We start from the raw sequence: 22,594 nt of genomic DNA on the forward strand, positions 1-22,594 counted from the left end.
ATTTATATATGAAATTTATTGTCAAATTGGTTTCCATACAACACCCAGTGCTCATCCCAAAAGGTGCCCTCCTCAATACCCATCACCCACCCACTCCTCCCTCCCACCCCCCATCAACCCTTAGTTTGTTCTCAGTTCTCAACAGTCTCTTATGCTTTGGCTCTCTCCCACTCTAACCTCTTTTTTTTTTTTTTCCCTTCCCCTCCCCCATGGGTTCCTGTTAAGTTTCTCAGGATCCACATAAGAGTGAAACCATATGGTATCTGTCTTTCTCTGTATGGCTTATTTCACTTAGCATCACACTCTCCAGTTCCATCCACGTTGCTACAAAAGGCCATATTTCATTCTTTCTCATTGCCACGTAGTATTCCATAGTGTATATAAACCACAATTTCTTTATCCATTCATCAGTTGATGGACATTTAGGCTCTTTCCATAATTTGGCTATTGTTGAGAGTGCTGCTATGAACATTGGGGTACAAGTGCCCCTATGCATCAGTACTCCTGTGTCCCTTGGATAAATTCCTAGCAGTGCTATTGCTGGGAAATAGGGTAGGTCTATTTTTAATTTTCTGAGGAACCTCCACACTGCTTTCCAGAGCGGCTGCACCAATTTGCATTCCCACCAACAGTGCAAGAGGGTTCCCGTTTCTCCACATCCTCTCCAGCATCTATAGTCTCCTGATTTGTTCATTTTGGCCACTCTGACTGGCGTGAGGTGATACCTGAGTGTGGTTTTGATTTGTATTTCCCTGATAAGGAGCGACGCTGAACATCTTTTCATGTGCCTGTTGGCATCCCATCCCCCTATCTTTAAATAATCCCTGTTGAATGTGAGGTTAATTTTTGGTGTTGAAGTATTCTGCAAATTTTTCAAAATACTTTCTCTAGCTTTTCTAAGTTGCATTTTTCACTTTTTCCCAGATTCCTAAAATTTCATGTGCTATCCTTAGTGTATAAAAACTAAACTGCTCCCTCTTTTTGTATTCAGGATTGTCTTAATTGTTTCAAGGGATCTTTCTCACGGTTTAAAGAATTAAATATTAAATTTATCTTTAGAAAAAGTTCTTAAAAGATTTTGAGCAAACCAAAATTCTAAATTCTTAAAACTTGTTAATTTTTAGAAGAGTTTTATACAAAGGAGGCCAAAGGCTTTTCTGGCAACCGAGTAGAATTTGAAATACCATGTAAGGAATGTTGGGAATAAAAAATTTAAAAAGAACCTTTAAACTTTAAAGAATACATCAACTTAAGACAAAGAAACTTGGTACCAACACTGTCAAAGATAATGTTTACATTATAAAAGTTGTTAAAGTTGGAATGACATCACTCATGTTTATTAGAAATTGCACATCCAGGGGCGCCTGGGTGGCTCAGTCAGTTGAGCATCCGACTTCGGGTCAGGTCATAACCTCACGGTTCGTGGGTTCGAGCCCTATATCAGGCTCTGTGCTGACAGCTCAGAGCCTGGAGCTTGCTTCAGATTCTGTGTCTTCCTCTCTCTCTGCCCCTCCCCTACTCACGCTCTGTCTCTCTCTGTCTCTCAAAAATAAATAAATGTATGGGCGCCTGGGTGGTGCAGTCGGTTAAGCGTCCGACTTCAGCCAGGTCACGATCCCGCGGTCCGTGAGTTCGAGCCCCGCGTCGGGCTCTGGGCTGATGGCTCGGAGCCTGGAGCCTGTTTCCGATTCTGTGTCTCCCTCTCTCTCTGCCCCTCCCCCGTTCATGCTCTGTCTCTCTCTGTCCCAAAAATAAATAAAAAACGTTGAAAAAAAATTTTTAAATTAAAAAAAAATAAATAAATAAATGTAAAAAAAATTTTTTTAAAAAGAAATTACACATCCATCTTCATCTTCAAGTATAATCCAAATTAGGGGCGCCTGGGTGGCGCAGTCGGTTAAGCGTCCGACTTCAGCCAGGTCACGATCTTGCGGTCCGTGAGTTCGAGCCCCGCGTCAGGCTCTGGGCTGATGGCTCGGAGACTGGAGCCTGTTTCTGATTCTGTGTCTCCCTCTCTCTTTGCCCCTCCCCCGTTCATGCTCTGTCTCTCTCTGTTCCAAAAAAATAAATAAATGTTGAAAAAAAAAATTTTTTTAAATAAAAAAAAAAGTATAATCCAAATTATATATTATCACGTAATAATGGGCTTACATTATAAGTTTGTACAATTTTTTAGTTTATACTTTTAGTAGTAATATTGAAATCTTTCTTAAATATTTGTTGTCAGAATTAAATATCTGGGTTTATTAAAATATCAACTGAAATGAAGAGGAAATTAATATTCTTTAGTTTGGTTACTGACTGTGAAAACAGAATTAAGAATATGCTCAACCAATACAATAAAAACAGTGATTTGCTGTACATGTGGGTTTTATAGATAACATTGCTAAAATCTTTTCTTTTTGGTCTTTTCTTTGTTTTCCTGAATGAGCCTATCTGAGAAAAGGCTGAAAGACAGCGAAGGAAAAAAAGTCAAGGATTCTAGGCAAATTACTCCTTTGGACTTAGATTTTCTGATTTAGATGAGTGAAAAACTAGGTAATCTCTAAAGTGTTTTTTAGGTCTGTTACCAGTGTGTGAATAGGAGGCAGTCACAGGTGAAAGTTATGTAAGGAGATTCAAATATAGGGTAAGGAAAATAAAAATAAGATAGAAGAAGGCTGAAAAAGAGAGATATTTACTGAATGTCTGTGATTGCAAATGAAATGTTTACGTAACTAACTGTAGGTTTACCTAACATGTTTGTTACTGGGGTTGTTCCTACACTCCTCTCCCAATTACAGTTATCTGTGTACTTTTCTCCACAATGATAGATTGACTAAACTAAGGTTTTATATATTAATATGGCCACAGTAGGTACTCAGGATTTGTTTAACGCACTAAGTGTACCAGAGTGGATTATATAAAACAAGATTTTCCCTTCAGCATTCTGTGTTTTTAACCATGACTTCTTGATCATGCTTCTGTTTGTCTTTGTTTGCCATCACACATAATCTGACTTCTGCAATACAGTTTCCTTGTAAATAACTAGTTCTGGTTGGTGCTTTTACCTCAGAGACCCACTTTTCTAGTTAGACTCATTTGCCTTGGGCTATTCATTAATTCTCTTGTACTAGGCATAAATCAGTCACAGGTCAGATTTGGCCTGCTTTATTTAGTACCATATTCTCCCTTGTTTCTGTAGATCTCAAATTGTAGGTTAGGACTTTGTTATTCAACTGATCTTTGGTACACAGACCTTAGTGGGGGGTATCTATTCTAGACTGCCAAGTGAGTTTTTAGCTTGGAGAATGTCATCTCATAACTTTTATTAGGAAGGAGCCATTTTTGAAGCACTATGTTTAGTCTCAGATTATTATTTTTATTTATTCATACAACATTGTTAAGATATATGCTAATTTTTAGAGATAAAAATGTGAATAAGATAAGGTTTCTGCTGTCAGGGTGCTTTTAGTCTAGTGAGAAAGTGAGAGGCATAAAGGCAATTTAGTATTAGAAGGCCTATGATAGAGTTATTTACCAAAAAAGGGAATAGTTGTTATAATATGGGGTGGAGCTGATGGAGTAAATAATCTGGGATTGTGAGGGTAATTCAGTATTATAAGATGTAACAGTGTAACTCACTATATTAGCATATTGAAAAAGAAGAATCAGATGGGAATGGATGCAGGGAAAATTGGATAAAATTCAACACCCATTTAGATACTGAATAAAGAATAGGAGGGAACTTAACTTGAAGGAAGGTATCTATCAGAAAATTACAGCAAACATATATTAATGGTGAAATGTTAAAAGCCGTCTTATTAAATTTGAGGACAAGATAAGGATAGCTCTTATCTTCATTATTGTTTGTTGATGCAATAATTAAATAAAGTAAGTAAAGAAATAGAAATAGAAATGAGGGGCGAATGGGTGGCTCAGTAGGTTGAGCGTCCAGCTCTCGGTTTTGGCTGTGCCAACAGCTTTGAGCCTGCTTGGGATTCTCACTTTCCTTCTCTCTCTGCCCCTCTCCCACTTGTGCTGTCTCTGTCTGTCTCAAAATAAATAAATAAACTTAAAAAAAAAAGAAATAGAAACGAGATATAGGATTAGAGAAGAGGAGATAACTGTCACTTGCTGATGATAGAATTTTTTTATACCTAGAAAACCCAAGAAAATGAACTTAATAAACTAAATTTTGAAAGGTGGTTAATCAGAAGTGCAATATACAAAAACAGCTTTCCTATTACATAGTAGCAATGACCAAATACACAGTATAATAGAAAACAAATCCATTTCATAAACAAAAACCTAAATAAGAAAAAAATAAGTGTATGAGACTTGTGGGAAAACTTAAAAATGTTACTGATGGAAATGTCAGTCTTTATCAAATTATTGTTATTAATAAGATTCTGATAATTCTCAAGGTTTTTCCATGAAAATAATAGTGAGGGGGCTTGCTCTAATGGAATCAAGAAAATAATAAAAGTAGTGATATTAATAAGGTTTTAAAGACAAGAATAGACAAATAGGCTAATGGAACACAACAGACTCCAAAAGTAGGCCCACACTTATATGGGATTCTAATATATCATAGAGATCAGGGAGAAATAAGCTCTTTAGTAATTGGTGTTGGGATAACTGATTACCAGTATGAAAAAACTACAAATTTAAGACAACCTCCGAAAAAACCAACAGACAACCCATTAGAATAAGAAATTAGTTTAGCAAGGTTTCTAAAGATAAGAACAATCCATAAAAATTGATAGCTTCATAGATCAGTAGTAACCTATTAGCAAATATATTTTTAAAATATTACATTCACTGTAACAGCAAAAACTAGGAAGCATTTAAGCATATGTAATAAAAATTCTTCCTAGAGAAACTTATAAATTGGTTTGAAAAAGGGTTCAATTAGGGATATGACTCTAAAAGCACAGGCAACATAAGCAAAATTAGACAAATGGGGTTGCATCAAACTAAAAACTTACGTACAATAAAAGAACAATCAACAAAATGGAAAGGCAATCTGTAATAGTTATCAGAGTAATTATATTAATAGATGGTGATCTATTGAATATTATAGGGAACCATGAGTGTGTATTGATATAAATAAATAAATTGAAGATCAGATTATTGACATAGTTACAAAGTATGTTTTCACAAAATATTTAATAATTACTAAAGAAAAATAATGATTGTCATGGAGAAAACTGGCAGTTACTGGTTTAATCAAGTGATAAAAGGGAATATTATCAGTAATGGGACAAATTGAAATCATGCACCATCTCTTAGGATGCATTGAGAACAGCACAGCATCGCTTTTGTGTTTTTGCTGTCAAAGATACACAACCTGAACTTAATTATAACTCAGACACAGCCTAATCAAGTAAACCCAATTGAAGGACATTCTATGAATAACTGGCTTTAACCTTTTAAAGTGTTTGGGTCGTGAAATTCAAGGAAAGACAGAAACTCTTCCAAGCTGAAAGAAACTAACGGTGGAAATTCAGAGTATTGAATGAAAAGCGTGATTCTGAATTAGATCCTTTTCCTGTAAAGGACATCCATTATTATTTGGGAATAACAAACTTGAATGGAATCTAAAGATTGGATGGTAGTGATATATTATTGTTGATTTCATGATTTTGTGTTTTTATATGTGATTATATGTGTTTTTAGAAAATAAACACTAAAATATTTGGGAATTATTGGGTGTCAGGTTAGCAACTTATTCTCAGGAAGTTTAGGAAGAAGACTACTTATCCCTGCAACTTTTCTCTAAGTTTGATATTGCCCCCAAAATTACTTAGACGTCATTCTTTTCAGCCTGTTTTTTCTTTTCGCCCTCTTTCTCCCTGTGCTTGGATTTTTTTATTGTTGTGTTTTTGGGTTCTCTAATCTTTTGCTACAGTCTCTTGTCTACTATTAAACACATGCAGTAAATTTTCCATTTCAGATACAGTATATATTTATTATTTAAAAAAATTTTCTTTTAGCTTTAGAAGTTCCATTTGGGTTTTTTTGAGTAGTTTCCATTTCTCTCCACATAATGTTAATGCTTTCCTTTAAGTCCTTTAATGTACAATTGGCCCTTGAATAACATAGGCTTGAACTGTGTGGGTCCACTTACACACAGGTATTTTCAACAAATACAGTAATGTAAATGTATTTTCTCTTATAATTTTTTTTCTTCTAGTTTATTGTAAGAATACAGTATATATACATATACAAAATATGTGTTCATTGACTGTTTATGTTATTGGTAAGGCTCTGATCAATAGTAGGCTATTAGTAATTAAGTTTTGGGGGAATCAGAAGTTATATGTGGATTTTTGGCCATGCCAAGGGGTCAGCACCTCTAATCCCCATGTTGTTCAAGGGTCCACTGTATTTATAATAGCTTTTTAAAAGTCCTTATCTCTCATGATCTTCTTATGATCTCTTTCATTTCTGGGTCTGTTTCTTTTTTTTTTTTTTTTCCAACGTTTATTTATTTTTGGGACAGAGAGAGACAGAGCTTGAACGGGTGAGGGGCAGAGAGAGAGGGAGACACAGAATCGGAAACAGGCTCCAGGCTCTGAGCCATCAGCCCAGAGCCTGACGTGGGGCTCGAACTCACGGACCGCGAGATCGTGACCTGGCTGAAGTCGGATGCTTAACCGACTGCGCCACCCAGGCGCCCCTCTGGGTCTGTTTCTATTGACTTTCCATTTTTCTTTCCTGGTCATGAATCTTTTTTTTTCCTTTTCTGCATATCTAGTAATTTTTGATTGTAGAGAGGACATTTTGATCATTATATTATGGAGTATCTGGATCTTATCCCTTAAGGAGTGATGAATTTTATTTTGGCAGATTGTCATGTTGCTTGTAATCATCTTGATCCTTTCAAGGCTTATTTATAAGCTTTGTTGGGGAGGTTCTGGAATAGATTTTACTTAACTGCTAGCTTTTTTTTTTTTAAGTCTATTTATTTATTTAGAGAGAGACAGACAGCACAAGTGGGGAGTAGACAGAGAGAGAGGGAGAGAATGAGAATCCCAAGCAGGCTCCATGCTGCCAGCACAGAGCCCAGTGTGGGTCTTGAACCCACGAAACCATGAGATCACAACCTGTGCTGAAAGCAAGAGTTGGATGCCCAACCAGCTGAGCCACCCAGGTACCCCTAGATTAATCCTACTTCTAAGACATTTTTCTGAGGTCTTTACTAAATGTTGTGGATGTTTATTCAAGATTCCTTTTTCACTCTGGCTGATCAGAACTTGAATTTCTCCCTGCACTTGATGAACTTTGGTTGTTACTTAGTTTGCAGCATTCCTGTGGTCGTCCTCTGCTCAGTCTTGTGGAATTTAGGGTACACAGGCAAACTTAGTATTTAGCGAAAATCTCAAGGGCATATATTTGGAGCTTTCTTGTGTATTAGGATAGTTCCCTTGTCTCTAGTATTATTTTCTGAAAATTTTAGTTACTTAAGTTTCCTTGAAGTCTAAGCTCTGTGTCCTTAAGTTTGGTGTGACTTGGGCTACACCTCCTGATACCTCATTCTGTAAAGTGCCTCACTACTTCGCTAGGGATTATAACCTTGTATTACCTGCTGTCCAAAGTCTGAAACAATTATTTTATGTTTTGTCTAGTTTTCTAGTTCTTTATGGCAAGAGGGCAAGTTTAGTACTAGCTGTTCTATCCTATTTGATATTCAGCTTATTTTGGTTGTATTATCTCATCTAGTGTTGTGAACAATTCCACTGAATATGGTTGAACTGGCCCAGTGTTGGAGATTGACAGTGTGCGTTTGGTCACATGACAAAGGATCAATATGTTGGGAGTGCTGGCAAGATAATAGTTGAAATAAAGCAGTAATTCTCAGAATATGGTTTGAGGATCTTCTCAGGGGTTCCATAGGTTCTCCTATGGAGAGAATTATCGCTTTATTTCAGAGTACATATCTTGGTAAGGCTAAATTTTCTTCATGTATGTCAATCAAAATACCACAAACAATAGATGAATGCAAAAGGTGAGCAAGCCTGCTTTTTAAATTTAAAATAGATGTTAAAGAGATGTGCAAACCAAGAATCATAAAATACTTAGGAATAAACCTAACCAAAGAGGTAAAAGATCTGTACGCTGAGAACTATAGAAAGCTTATGAAAGAAATTGAAGAAGACACAAAAAAATGGAAAAATATCCATGCTCATGGATTAGAAGAATAAATATTGTTAAAATGTTGATGCTACCCAAAGCAATCTATACATTTCAGTGCAATCCCAATCAAAATAACACCAGCATTCTTCACAGAGCTAGAACAAACAATTCTAAAATTTGTATGGAACCACAAAAGACCCCGAATAGCCAAAGTAATGTTGAAGAGGAAAATCAAAGCTGGGGCCATAACAATTCCAGACTTTAGCCTGTGCTACAAAGTTGTAATCATCAAGACAGTATGGTATTTTCACAAAAACAGACACAGAGACCAATGAAATAGAGAAGAGAGCCTAGAACTGGACCCACACATGTATGGCCAACTAATCTTCGACAAAGCAGGAAAGAGTATCCAATGGAAAAGAAGACAGTCTGTTTAGCAAAACTGGTGCTGGAAGAACTGAACAGCAACATGCAGAAGAATGAAAGTGGACCACTTTCTTGTACCATACACAAAAATAAATTCAAAGTGGATGACAGACATAAATATGTGACATCAAAATCCTAGAGGAGAAAACAGGCAGCAACCTTTTTGACCTTGGTTGCAGCAACTTCTTACTTCACACATCTCCCAAGGCAAGGGAAATAAAAGCAGAAATGAACTGTTGGGACCTCCTCAAGATTAAAAGCTTCTACACAGCAAAGGGAACAGTCAACAAAACTAAAAGACAACCAACGGAACGAGAGAAGATATTTGCAAACAACATATTGGATAAAGGGTTAGTATCCAAAATCTATAAAGAACTTACCAAACTCAACACCTGAAGAACAAATAATCCAGTGAAGAAATGGACAGAAGGTATGAATAGACACTTTACCAAAGAAGGCATCCAAATGGCTAACAGACACATGAAAGATGGTCAACATCACTCATCATCAGGGAAATAGAAATCAAAACCACATTGAGATACCACCTCACACCAGTCAGAGTGGCTAAAAGTAACTCAGGAAACAACGGATGTTGGCAAGGATGTGGGAAAGGAGAACCCTCTTGCACTGTTGGTAGGAATGCAAACTGGTGCCCCATTGTGGAAAACAGTGTGAAGGGTCCTCAAAAACTTAAAAATGGAATTTCCCTATGACCCAGCAATAGCACTACTAGGAATTTATCTAAAAGATATAGGAGTGCTGATTTATAGGGGGCACATGTACCCCAATGTTTATAGCAGCCCTGTCAACAATAGCCAAATGATGGAAAGAACCCAAATGTCCATCAACTGATGAATGGATAAAGAAGATGTGGTTTATATATACAATGGAATATTACTTGGCAGTGAAAAAGAATGAAATCTTGCCATTTGTAACAATGTGGATGGAACTAAAGGGTATTTAATACTACGTGCAATAAGTCAGTCAGAGAAAGACAGATACCATATGTTTTCATTCATATGTGGAATTTGAGAAACTTTACAGAAGACCATTGAGGAAGGGAAAGAAAAAAAAATAGTTACCGAGAGGGAGGCAAACCATAAGAAACTCTTAAATGCAGAGGGCAAACAGAAGGTTGATGGGGGCGGGGAAAATGGGTGATGGGCATTGAGGAGGGCAATTGTTGGGATGAACCCTGGGTGTTGTATGTAAGTGATGAATCATGGGAATCTACTCCCAAAGCCAAGAGCACACTGTATACACTGTGTGTTAGCTAACTTGACATTAAGTTATATAAAAAAATAAAGAGATGTGTAAAAATAGTAAAACAATGCTATTCTCACTAATTTTTTGTTTGATATTTTTAAGTGTGAAATTTATTATTTTTAAAAATGACTTAATAAGTGGGGCGCCTGGGTGGCGCAGTCGGTTAAGCGTCCGACTTCAGCCAGGTCACGATCTCGCGGTCCGTGAGTTCGAGTCCCGCGTCAGGCTCTGGGCTGATGGCTCAGAGCCTGGAGCCTGTTTCCGATTCTGTGTCTCCCTCTCTCTCTGCCCCTCCCCCGTTCATGCTCTGTCTCTCTCTGTCCCAAAAATAAATAAACGTTGAAAAAAAAATAAAAAAAAATGACTTAATAAGTAACTGTGGTCTCTTCTCAGTTTTAATTTCTGTTACAGTAAATATAGCCCATGAAAATAAAAGTTGTTTGGAGCCTAAAAGTTTGAGAATTACCAAAATATAGCACCGTAGAGTCTAATCTGTCTGGGGAAGGAATTGAAGGCATTAGGATTGTAATGGACTGGGTACAAAAGGGAAGGATTAAGGAATGAGAGGTTTCTATTCAGTTCCTATTCTCTCTTGTATAGCTATCAATTTCTTCTCTGCATTCTTGTGTGGAGGTACTGCATTTAAAGTCATAATCATAGGATAGTACTCTGTCCCAATAACTGCTTAGGTTCCTGCTTTATGATATGCATTCAGCCCTTGCATAGGGAGTCCTGATTTATTGTCTGCCGTTTCACTTTGCAATGTCTTTATCCAGCCTGACCTCTTTGCCCTAATGAGGAACTAGCTCTTACCTGCTTATGTTCTGGCAAGGATTTACTCTTTGTTCTAGTGCAACCACTTGAATTTCCTATTCTTAAAAAGAATATAAGTATTTGTCTGTTTGTCTTATTACACTTAGCATAACGCCCTCAAGGTCCATTTGACTGTTGCAGGTGGCAGAATTTCTTTTCTCATGGATGAGTAATAATTTTAATACATATATAAGGTGTGTGTATCTCACATCTTCTTTATGCATTTATCTGTTGATGGACAGTTTGTTTTCCTGTGTTGGCTATTGTAAATAATACTGCAGTGAACATGCAGATATCTTTTTGAGATTGTTTTCATTTCCTTTGGCATATATATTGAGAAGTGGAGTTGCTGATTATATGGTAGTTCTGTTTTTAATTTTTCATGAACCTCCATGGTGGTTGCAACAATTTACATTCCTAACAACAGTGCACGAGAGTTCCCTTTCTTCCACACCCTTGCCAAAACATTTGTTATCACTTACATTTTTGATGTAACCATTTTAACAGACATGAGGTGATTCTTAATTATGGTTTTGATTTGTGTTTTTTTGATTACTGATGTTGAGTACCTTTTCATGTACCTATTAGCCATTTGTAGGTCTTTTTTAGAAAAAAATGTCTATTCAGTTCCTCTGCCCATTTTAAAATCAGATTGTTTCATTTTTTGTTGTTGTATGAGCTTTTTATGTATTTTGAATATTAACCCCCCTTATCAGATATATGATTTGAAAAATACTTTCTCCCATTCCGTAAGTTGACTGTTCATTTCGTTGATGGTTTCCTTTGCTGTGCAGAAGCTTTTTGGTTTTATATAGTCACACTTGTGTATTTTTACTTATATTGCCTTTTTTTTTTGGTTGTGATTGAATTTCTCATTCTTAACCATGGTCTAACTTTTTTTTTTTTTCAGTTTCTGCTACTTCAGAATCCTTCAACCATTTGCTTTCATTGAATCTGTATAGTTTACCTAAGATTAAAGTATTAACCTGTGTCATAACTGCATTGTTTAACTTCTGTGGAACAGTGGCTGCTCATATATAGTCCCCATTATCTATTGAGGAGATACACCATTTCTTGGTTATTAGCTCATATTTTATAATCTTGATTTATTTATTTTTTATTTAAGAATTTTTTTAATATTTATTTTTGAGAGACAGAGAGAGAGAGAGAGAGAGAGAGAGAGAGAGAGAGAGAGAGAGAGAGCATGAGCGGGGAAGGGACAGAAAGAGTGGGAGACAAAGATTTCTAAGCAGGCCCCAGCCTCTGAGCTGTCAGCATAGAGCCTGATGCAGGTCTCAGACTCATGCACTGTGAGATCATGACCTGAGCCAAAGTTGGATGCTTAACTGACTGAGCCACCCAGGTGTCCCACAGTCTTGATTTAAATAGATGTATTTTGGGTGATGGAAATAAATATATTTGAAAGAAAGAAGAGGTTATTCATCCCAGGAAGATGGGGAAACAAAATGAGAATGAAGAGAAATATGTAACTTATGTTTCAAATTTATTTTGCCATTGTCTTAGAAATATCAGATTCATTTATATTAATTAGAAGCACAGAACACATCATCTGTCCTTTGGGTCATCTCTGTTAATGCAGATGGATACACATTTTTTAATGTGGTTATTTTCAGTCACCTATAGATTGATCCATGTATTTGAGTATAATTTTAGTTTAAAGCATTTTGTTAAAATTTCTTACAGCAATCCTAAATCGGAGAGTCAGAGAGTAAATAAAAAGGTCAACAATGATGCATCACTTAGAATTCATAATCTATCCATTTTGGTGAGACAGATAAAATTTTATTACCAGGTAAGTGGTCCTTTTTCTTCATTTAGTATTATGATTAATGTTTATGTATTCATATTTTTTGTATAATAACAAAAGGTATTATTTACCTAGAATATACTAAATGCTAATTATTATGTGTCAGATACTGGTTTATTTGCTGGAGATAGAGTAGAATTGACATAATCCATTTCTTACGCAATATTAAAGATACAAGCAAACACTTCATATTACCTAATTTTAAAAATAATTATTGTACTTTATGAAATTTTAAAACCAGTTCCCAGTTTCTGAGAGCTTGCATAGTGCAACACTTTGTTAGGCTACTTGAATTATGCCTTTGAAAAGTGTACTTTTTATTGTCCTTATTTAAACTTAAATTAGATGCATAGTTCGTGGTTTAAATATGAGCATTTTCCAGGCTATCAGTACACCTCTACAAATCACCATAGGTGCATTACACAAATTTTGGTATGTTGTATTCTTTAAAATATTTATTTTTTGCATTTTCTCGTTTTGTGATTTCTTTTTCCACTTGAGGTATTTAGAAATACGCCTTTAGATTTCTGAACATAGGGTATTTTTCAAGCACTCTTTTTTGGTTTTGATTTTTGGTCAAAGAAAATGGCTTTTGTGATACTGATTCTTTGATATTTGTTAATAATTACTCGGCTTGGCCTATTATGTTGTCACATTTTATTAAAGTTTGATGTGTGCTTCAGAAAGATAGGTATTCTCCAGTTTTTTGGGGGCAGAGTCAGAGCAAGCTTGTTTGTTAATTGCATTTTTCAAACTTCCATAGCCTGATTAATTTTGTCTCTTGATCTATCAGTTATTGAGAAAAATGAGTTGGAATCTCTTATTATGATGATAGATGTGTCAAGTTTTCCTTTATACAGTTGAAAGCTCTATGATTGAATGCAAATGAGTTTTAAATGTTTAAATTATTATGGCGAATTGTACCATTTATAAGTGTTTCCTCATATTTTTTTCTACTGGTGTAATGTTTTTTATCCTACTTCTTTTTTTTTTATAGGCCACTCTTGAAATTACACCTTCCATTCTTACCTAGCAAAAAAAAGGCCAAAATTACTTGGTATTTTTACTCTTTTATGTAATAGTTCCATGATGTTAGAGTGCTTTAACTCCATTTATTTCCCTTTATGATCTTTAAGCTGTTCTTGTCTTGTGTTTTCTTTTTTAAAAACCCCATAAATTAGATACTGAAAGTATTAAAACCCCATAAATTTAAAAACCCCATAAATTAGATACTGAAAGTAGTGTTAAATAAATAGATTCAGTGTTCCTTTAGATCAAACTATGTGTTTTCCTCCCACCCCCACCCCCCCCAACAAGGTTTTCTTTTGTACCTCAGAATTCTATTTGGTATTATTTTCTTACTGAAGCATATCTTTAAATATTTATTTAAAGAGGGCTTGTTGATGGTAAAGTTTCTCAATGTTTTATTTGTCCAAGAATGCCTTAATTTTACCCTTGTTCTTGAAAGATCATTTTATTGGGTATGCAATTCTTTAACAATTACTTTTCTCTCAGTGTTTTACAGATTTTATTCTTCTATCTCGGGATTCCTTTCAGTTCTAGAGATGTCAGCTATTAGTCTAATTTTTGTTCCTAGGTTAAACTTTATCTCCTGGTTGCTAATATTGTCTCTTCTCATGTCTCTTTCCTTTTATATTAGCCTGATATCCTTCAGGTATTTCTATTACATGTTTATTAGTTTCTTACTCTATCCCCCATGTTCATTAAACTTTCTTTTACCTTATCAGTCTTGTACTGTATTCTGAGTATTTTTTTCAGGACTATCTCTCCACTTTGCTAATTTTGCCTTTCATATGTGTCAGATGTTCTGTTTAACCCACTGATTAACTTTCGATTCAGTAATTACATCCTTCCTTTGTAGAAGTTCTGTTTGATTCTTTATATCTTTGCCTTTTCATGTTGTTATTAATAATTCTTTTAATTCCTTTATTCAGAAATTTAAAAAATTTTTCTATTTTAGCGTTTATACCTGATAATTCCAAAATCTGAAGTCAGATCCGTGGGGATCTGAACCTGCATTTTGTTTTCAGTTTGCTGTTTCTTATGGTGGTGGCAGCAGCAGGGGCAATGGTGTGTGTGTGTGTGTGTGTGTGTGTGTGTGTGTGTGTGTGTGTGTAATTGTGACCTTATTTTGGGTGGGAGGGGATTTGTCTGTGGGAATACTTTGTGTCTGGGCCAAAGATGTATTGCTCCAGAGAGAATTTGTTTTATTTGTGCAACAATCCCAGAAACATTTTATTTTAAGCAGCTCTATACTTAGAAGCAATACTTGTATACTATACAAAACTAGAAAAGATGACAAAATACAAACATACTTCTAATGCCTGGAGAGTACCTCTATTAGTGCCTGGATATGTGGATTTCTGAATCTCTTTCTCTGCATTTGTGTGTATGTAAATTATGTGTTTACATTTTTTTTTAAGCTGGTGCTACATTATTGCAAATCCTTAGGGAAATAACCCTCCTCAGTCTCTACCAAAGGCCAAGAAAAACAGCTTCTTTCTTGTCTTCCTTTGTAGGGTTCAGGTTTTTGTTTTGTTTTATCTTTTAACTGAGGATTATCTTTTTATTTTCTTTTGAGCTCAGTCATTTTAAAAGAAATTTTTAAAAATTATCTAGCATTTTTGGATTCCTTCCTTCCTTTCTAATATCTAGTACTCCTTGTCAGAAATAAGTCTGTGCTAGATTTTTTATAAACTTTTGTTTATTATTTGCCAATATTCCAGCTGTCATTTTCCTTCAGTTGATATGAGTAAGTTAGGTTTTATGATACATCTGTTTTGTCTTTTAATGTTGTTTGATATCAGTATTTTCAGATATGAAACAAATGACTAGATTAAGTGATACAGTGGCTTATTTTGACAGTCTTCAGTTTTGTTCTTTAAAGCAATGCTGTGGGGTACCTGGGTGGCTCAGTTGGTTAAGCGTCTGACTTCAGCTCAGGTTATGATCTCACGGTCTGTGAGTTCGAGCCCCTCATCGGGCTCTGTGCTGGCAGCTCAGAGCCTGGAGCCTGCTCATTCTGTGTCTCCCTCTCTCTCTGCCTCTCCCCAACTCATGCTCTCTCTCTCAAAAATAAATAAAACTTGAAAAAAAATTAAAAAAAAACAATGCTGGATTTTTGGTTTTACACTATCTTTAGAGAGATGGAAGTTTGCCTTGAAACTTTCAATGAGACTCCTTGGAAGGCAAAGGGATTTCTGCATCAGAATCTTAAATCAGTTGTCAGTGCAACCTAATTCTGTATTGTATACCACTGCTTTTATTTTCTAAACAGCTTTATTTAGATGTACTTCATATACCATATAATTAACCCATTAAAAATGTCCAGTTCAGAGGTTTTTAGTATATTTAGAATAACCAATTTTAGAATAGCTTTGTCACTCCAGAAAGAAACCCTATATCTAAAAGCAGTTACTCCTATTTTCCCTGTCCTGCACACACATTTACCACCACCACCACCACCACTACCACCACCACCACTCCAGCATTAGGCAGTTGCTAAAATCTATTTTTGTCTCTGTATATTTGCCTGTTCTGGACATTTCATAAAAATGGAATTGTACACTATGTGGTCTTTTGTTACTGACTTGTTTTACCTAGCATAATGATTTCGAGGTTCATTCATGTTGTAGCATGAAGTAGTATTTCTGTTTTATTAAACTACTGCTTCTTTTTTATTAAACTTTGTCTTCCTCCTGCCTAAAGCTAAGTGTTGAAATTACCTTTTTATTAATCATGTTAATCTAACGATGTTGTAGTCACCAAGAAATTTGGGAAGGATAGAATTGTGAAATCCATCAGTTCAATAGTTTAAATAAGTGGTCCTCAATGGAGGGTGCTTTTTTCCCCCAGGGGACATTTGGCAGTGGTTAGAGACATTTTTGTTTCTTACACCTAGGAATACTACTAGTGTTTAGTGGGTAGAAGCCAGGAATACAGCTAAGTGTCTTATAGTGCGCAGCACAGTTTCCCAAAACTAAGAATTATCCAGCCCAAAATGTTAATAGTGCCAGAATTGAAAAGCCCAAATGTTTATCATGCCTGGTGATTTTATTATTAGTATTTTGACTTGTGTTGAGTTGACACCATTTTTTTTAGACACATCTGTAATATTTCATTAACATTTGCTGGATGACCACTTACATATTCTTTTCTTTTTATTAATCTGTTTGAATACCAATGGACTAACTTAGGGTTAGACATGAATGAATATCTTAACATTTTGTCAGTGTTGTTTCAGATACTTAAAACACAAAACATTATTGAAGATTGAAATTCTCCTTGTATTACTCCCTTGTGTTTTTCCTGTAGAGCCAGTTTACCAAACTACTTCTGCCATCAACCCAGTGCTTCATATTCTTAGATAAAATGTTTCCAAGACACTTCTAAACTTTTTTTTAAATGCTTATTTACCTTGAGAAAGAGATGGAGAGCAAGCAGGGAAGGGGCAGAGAGAGAGGGAGAAAGAATCCCAAACTCCATGCTGTCAGCGCAGAGCCTGATGCGGGGCTTGATGCCATGCTCCATAAGATCATGTCCTGAACCAAGATCAGGAGTTGGACACTTAACTGACGGAGCCACCCAGGCGCCCCCAGGACAGTTCTAAAGTATCTTCAGGAATAGATCAACTGTCTTATTTACACAATTAATTGATGTGCTAATTTTTTTTCCTCATATATGTAACCAAGACACACATGGCCTGGTTTAATATAAGACAGATTTCAAGTTAAAGTCTAAATCAGTGCAGTTTTTGTCACCTGTTAAATTACCTGTCTTTTGGAAAAATCAAAATTTTCCCTGAAATCTATTAAAACTACTAAAAATATTTATTTATATCTCATATGCTCCTCAGAAAAAGTATTGAGGTAAAATATTGTCACACATTATGGTGGGTCTGTTTCACAAAAGGAAAATGAATTTGGGTATGCTAAAATTCATAAATGTGTGTCTCCAAATTTTTTTTAAGGGGTTGGTAGGAATCAGGGTCATCTTGTAGAAATGGTTCCTAGGTAGAAAAGAAGATTGACAGAATACCCTGAAATGATTATTAGTGGAAGGAATTATTTCATTGAATCTTTTTAGTAATGATAGGTAAACTTAAGTGTCAGTATTACTCCTTTTTTTCATTTTAATGATTTGGAATATGTACAAGCTCAGTAAGAATTACAGTGTCATTCAGATTTCCTCTCTTTTCTGCTACGTGTTATTGAATGCTAAGGCATTGGGGCTACAGTGGTGAACACAACAAACCATGTCCCTCATCTCATGGAACTTAGCAGTTTTATTAGAGGGATAATAGACAAGTAAATGACTAAATAAAATACTTTTGATTGTGATAAATAAGTACAATGAAGGAGTAATAATAAGAGGTCTTGAGAGAAATAACTGGTGAGAATAGATTGTGAGAAGTTCATTGAACATGCACTTCTTCATGTTTAGTGGCAGTTAGACCTTTTCAGATAATCACTTGATCCATATATGGCAAGTATTTTTGTCTTGCAAATAAATATTTGAAATTTTCAAGTCAGAAATAAGTAAGCTATAACTATCATGTAAAATTACCTAGGCTCTTTGAATTTTTAAAAAGCGTTATTTTTATTCCTGTGAATGAATAGTGAACTTGATTATCAGAGACACAGTTTGCTAGTAAAATCTTAGTCCATTTTTATAATTCTGTCAGCAGCAGTGTTTGTCTTGACTACTGTGCCTGCATTTTAAATAAGTACTGAATGAAGCAAGGTGGTTCCTCAACTACCACTAAAATAATAAGCTGAATCATTTGAGGCTCAGAAAAAAAAGAATACTATTAGGAAATTTAAATTTATTGGGACGTTTTTGTATGGTTAATGTCGTTAATACTAAAAAGAAATGGTCTGGTACCATTAATCTAGTTGCCAGAGAAAGGTGGTACTTATTAAGGTTTTTGTTTAATATGTGTTATAATAGCCAATATTTGGATTATTAATAAAATATAGTAGCCAAGGACATGAGACTCTTTGTTTTTTATACAACACATACTTGATATCGTATTTTTGACATTTTGGTCAGATGTTCTTCCCTTTTTTTTAAACAAGTTAAAAAAACTTTTTTGTTAATGTTTATTTATTTTGGAGAGAGAGACACAGAGCATGAGCGGGGGAGGGGCAGAGAGAGGGAGACACAGAATCAGAAACAGGCTCCAGGCTCTGAGCCATCAGTCCAGAGCCTGACGCGGGGCTCGAACCCACAAACTGCAAGATCATGACGTGAGCCAAAGTCAGCCACCCAACAGCTAAGCCACCAAGGTGCCCGAAATGTTCTTTCCTTTTAATGCCATTCATTTACTTTTTTTTTATAGACTACTAAAATGTAAAATGTCTTAATTCTTTTCACTAGTTAACACAGATAAAAGTATAAATACAAATATTATAAATGTAATTATGTTTGAATTTTTAAAATAGGTCGTGTCTTATTTTTTAAATATTTTTATGTTTATTCATTAAAAAAAATTTTTTTAATGTTTTATTTATTTTTGACAGAGCATGAGCGGGGGAGGGGCAGAGAGAGAGGGAGACACAGAATCCGAAGCAGGCTCCAGCCTCTGAGCTGTCAGCACAGAGCCTGACACAGGGCTTGAACCCATGAACTGTGAAATCATGACCTGAGCCAAAGTCAGACACTTAACTGACTGAGTCACCTAGGTGCCCCTATATCATCAGTCTTAGAGAAGAGACTCTTATATTTTAGAAATCTTTGAAACTTATGTTTAGTACTATAGTAATGTGCAGTTTTAGTAACAGCATTTTGCTCAGTGTGTAATTCAGGAAAGGGATATGAGCCCAGACCTTTGCCAGAAGTATTGTTTAACTTCTTATTGTGAAAGTAGTTTCTGGATAACTTCTAGGAAGAAGGAGAAGCCTAGTTTAAGTTATCTTTTTTTTCTTAAATGAGCTTAGATACATTTTTAAAGTTTATTTATTTTGAGAAAGAGAGAGTATGCACAAGCACAAGTGGGGTGGGGAAGAGAGAGAGGAAGAGAGGGCCCCAAGCAGGCTCAATGCTGTTAGTACAGAGCCCAGCGTTGGGCTCAATCTCACAAAACACAAGATCATGACCTGGACTGAAATCAAGAGTCGGACACTTAACTGACGGAACCACCCAGGTACCCTGTAGTTCAAGTTATCTTTAAAGATTACCTAAATACTGTCTGTGTTGGCACAAACATGAAATAGCCTTTTTACAGTGTTTTAGCAATATGAACTTTAATTCATGGAAGCTTGTGTGTATATCAATAAAGCTTTTAGATGGTCAACTAAAAATGTAGTTAATATACCACTTTTTATAGAAAAACTAAGTCAACAAAAAGTACTAGGAATAAAATTACTTGTACCTGTCAGAGCACCTTTACTGTTATTTTCCTTTTAATGTAATCTCTGACAGTTCTTTCTTTTTTCTTTTAATTTTCTTTTTTATTTTTTAAAATTTGTATCCAAATTAGTTAGCATATAGTGCAACAGTGATTTCAGGAGTAGATTCCTTAGTGCCCCTTACCCATTTACCCCATCCTCCCTCCCACAGCCCCTCCAGTAACCCCCAGTTTGTTCTCCATATTTATGAGTCTCTTCTGTTTTGTCCCCCTCCCTGTTTTTATATTATTTTTGTTTCCCTTCCTTTATGTTCATCTGTTTTGTCTCTTAAAGTCCTCATATGAGTGAAGTTATATGATTTTTGTCTTTCTCTGACTAATTTCACTTAGCATAATACCCTCCAGTTCCATCCACGTAGTTGCAAATTTTGCCAGTTCATTCTTGTTTGGTCTTTTTCTTTTTATTAAGTATTGGTGTTCTCCAGGCTGTTTTCATACCAGGATAGAATTTCTCCCTGTTCTGTGAAACAACACAATCTCCAGTACGCCTTCTCATTCCCTGCTTTATTTTTATACTTAGCACTTATCATCAAAATCACTTACTTATTTTCTGTCTACCCCATGAGAGCACAGATTTTTGTTTACTGCTGTATTTCCATTTTCTAGAACAATGTCTGGCAGATAATAAACACACAGTAAATATTTGTTGAATGAATAACTGCTCTGGTTTTCTCAGTTCTTTCAGTTATATTGCTAAAATTCTTTCTCTATACATTTTTTATGTTTCTTACCACTTTTTTAAAAAAAAATTCACATTTATTTATTTTTGAGAGACAGAGCATGAGTGAGGGAGGGAGAGAGAGAGGGAGACACAGAATCTGAAACAGGCTCCAGGTTCTGAGCTGTCAGGACAGAGCCCAATATGGGGCCCAAACCCATGAACCATAAGATCATGACCTGAGCCGAAGTCAGACAGTTAACCAACTGAGCCACCCAGGTGCCCCTTTTCTTGCCACTTTTCTAACAAAGTGAAGTATCTTCACTAATTCATATACGTATGTATTATCATCCTTAACTCTTCAATTAATCTGTTCCTCCTACTTAAAGTCATATTTATCTTGGGCTCAAATATGTATTATTTTTCCATTTCTTTAGCACCTTAATAATGAACATCTTTAGAACTAGGTGATGTCTGGGAAATCTGGGGATGATATTTAATAGAGTTTCAACAATAGCAATCAGGTTTTTTTAGTCTCTGATATCTTTTATGTTTTGTTTATTTTTCAGTGTTACTTGTAAGATTAGAATAGGGAAATAGGAATTTTTACAAATCTTCTGGATGCATAGAGCCAAATAGAGGTTTTAGAATAATTGGATTTTTAAAATTTGTGTAGTTTTTAAGGCCGCCCGGCTAGCTCAGTCGGTAGAGCATGAGACTCTTAAAATTTGTGTAGTTTTTAGCTGCCTTGCCTAATATTATCACTTTCAGACATAACTAAATTAATACTTGGAAATAACGTAAAAGATTTTTTTCCCATTAACTAGTATTTCATAACGACCACTAAAAAAAAAAAAAAAACTTTATACTTTTGTTTTATTTCCTGCCCTTCCCAACAGAAGTCACATACACAGTAAGTCATGGAGCTGACATTTAAGCCTAGACATTCAATTGTACTCTACCAGAGTATGCTGTACTAGGTATCAGATTCTGCTACACTAAAGTACATTTTCAGACACATGGAGTTAAGTTTGAATATAGCAGTTTTTTGTAGCAATTGCATCATCGAACTACTAGAGTTACATAGCATGAAAGTCAAACACATTAGGTTATTGATGATACCATACAGTGAAAGGATCAATGAGATTGCTTTTATCTTTTTGAACAGACAGAGTTACCATGAGGCATGGGATAACAGAGTAGGCAGGAGTGGGGAGCCAGCTGAGGAAGAGGGTGGAGGAGTGAGGTTGTGGACGTATTGAAGATTACTATTGGTCTGGACAGTTTCCTTATAACATTATACCAACATGGAATGTTACATGGCAAAACAATATAATAAATTACCTTGAAAATCTAAGTTGATGTTTTCTGGTATGATTTATCAGTTTTCACGCATGTTATCCCAAAACAAGTGGTATAAATGAGAATTATCCTTTATCTTAAAACTGAGGTAAAGGTTTTTTCCTAATAATTCAGGATCTCTTAAAATTTAATACCTCTTTAATAATACTGAATTTGAATGTTCTTTGTTCTTAGACTATCTCAGCTAAATGGGATAGAGACAGAACAGTGATTGGTTTTTTTAATGCATCTCATATTTATGATTTCTTTTAAATATATGTACAGGTAGTCTTTTTTTTTTTTAATGTTTATTATTTACTTTTGAGAGAGACAGAGCATGAGTGGCGGATGGGCAGAGAAAGGGAGACAGAATCCGAAGCAGGCTCCAGGCTCTGAGCTGTTAGCACAGACCCCAGTGTGGGACTTGAACCCATGATCTGTGAGAATATGACCTGAGTTGAAGTCGGACGCTCAACTGACTGAGCCCCCCAGGCGCCCCTGTGGGAAATAAATTTCTTTACAACATTCAGCCATCTCCAGGAATATGGCCGCCTCCCCAGTTATTCAAGGCTTCATCGCGGATTGAAGAGGCAGAGGAGAGAATAGGTGAATTAGAAGATAAAATTATGGAAAAAGAGGAAGCTGAGAAAAAGATAAAAAAATCCAGGAGTACAAGGGGAGAATTAGAGAACTAAGTGATGCAATCAAACAG

General features: G+C 35.5%; 1 protein-coding gene across 1 annotated transcript in view; it reads left to right on the plus strand.

Moving 5' to 3' along the window:
• The first annotated feature begins 12,336 nt into the window (after positions 1–12,336).
• CCDC88A (coiled-coil domain containing 88A) overlaps positions 12,337–22,594 on the plus strand; it is a 108,777-nt gene continuing 98,519 nt past the window's right edge. Inside the window, exon 1 of the mRNA XM_040453691.1 lies at positions 12,337–12,439. The gene's annotated coding sequence lies outside the window, so the exon portion shown is untranslated. The remainder of the gene's footprint in view (positions 12,440–22,594) is intronic.

The sequence above is a fragment of the Herpailurus yagouaroundi genome, unplaced genomic scaffold, assembly GCF_014898765.1.
Source record: "Herpailurus yagouaroundi ecotype Mexico unplaced genomic scaffold, PumYag 210, whole genome shotgun sequence".
NCBI classification, from domain to species: Eukaryota; Metazoa; Chordata; class Mammalia; order Carnivora; family Felidae; genus Herpailurus; species Herpailurus yagouaroundi.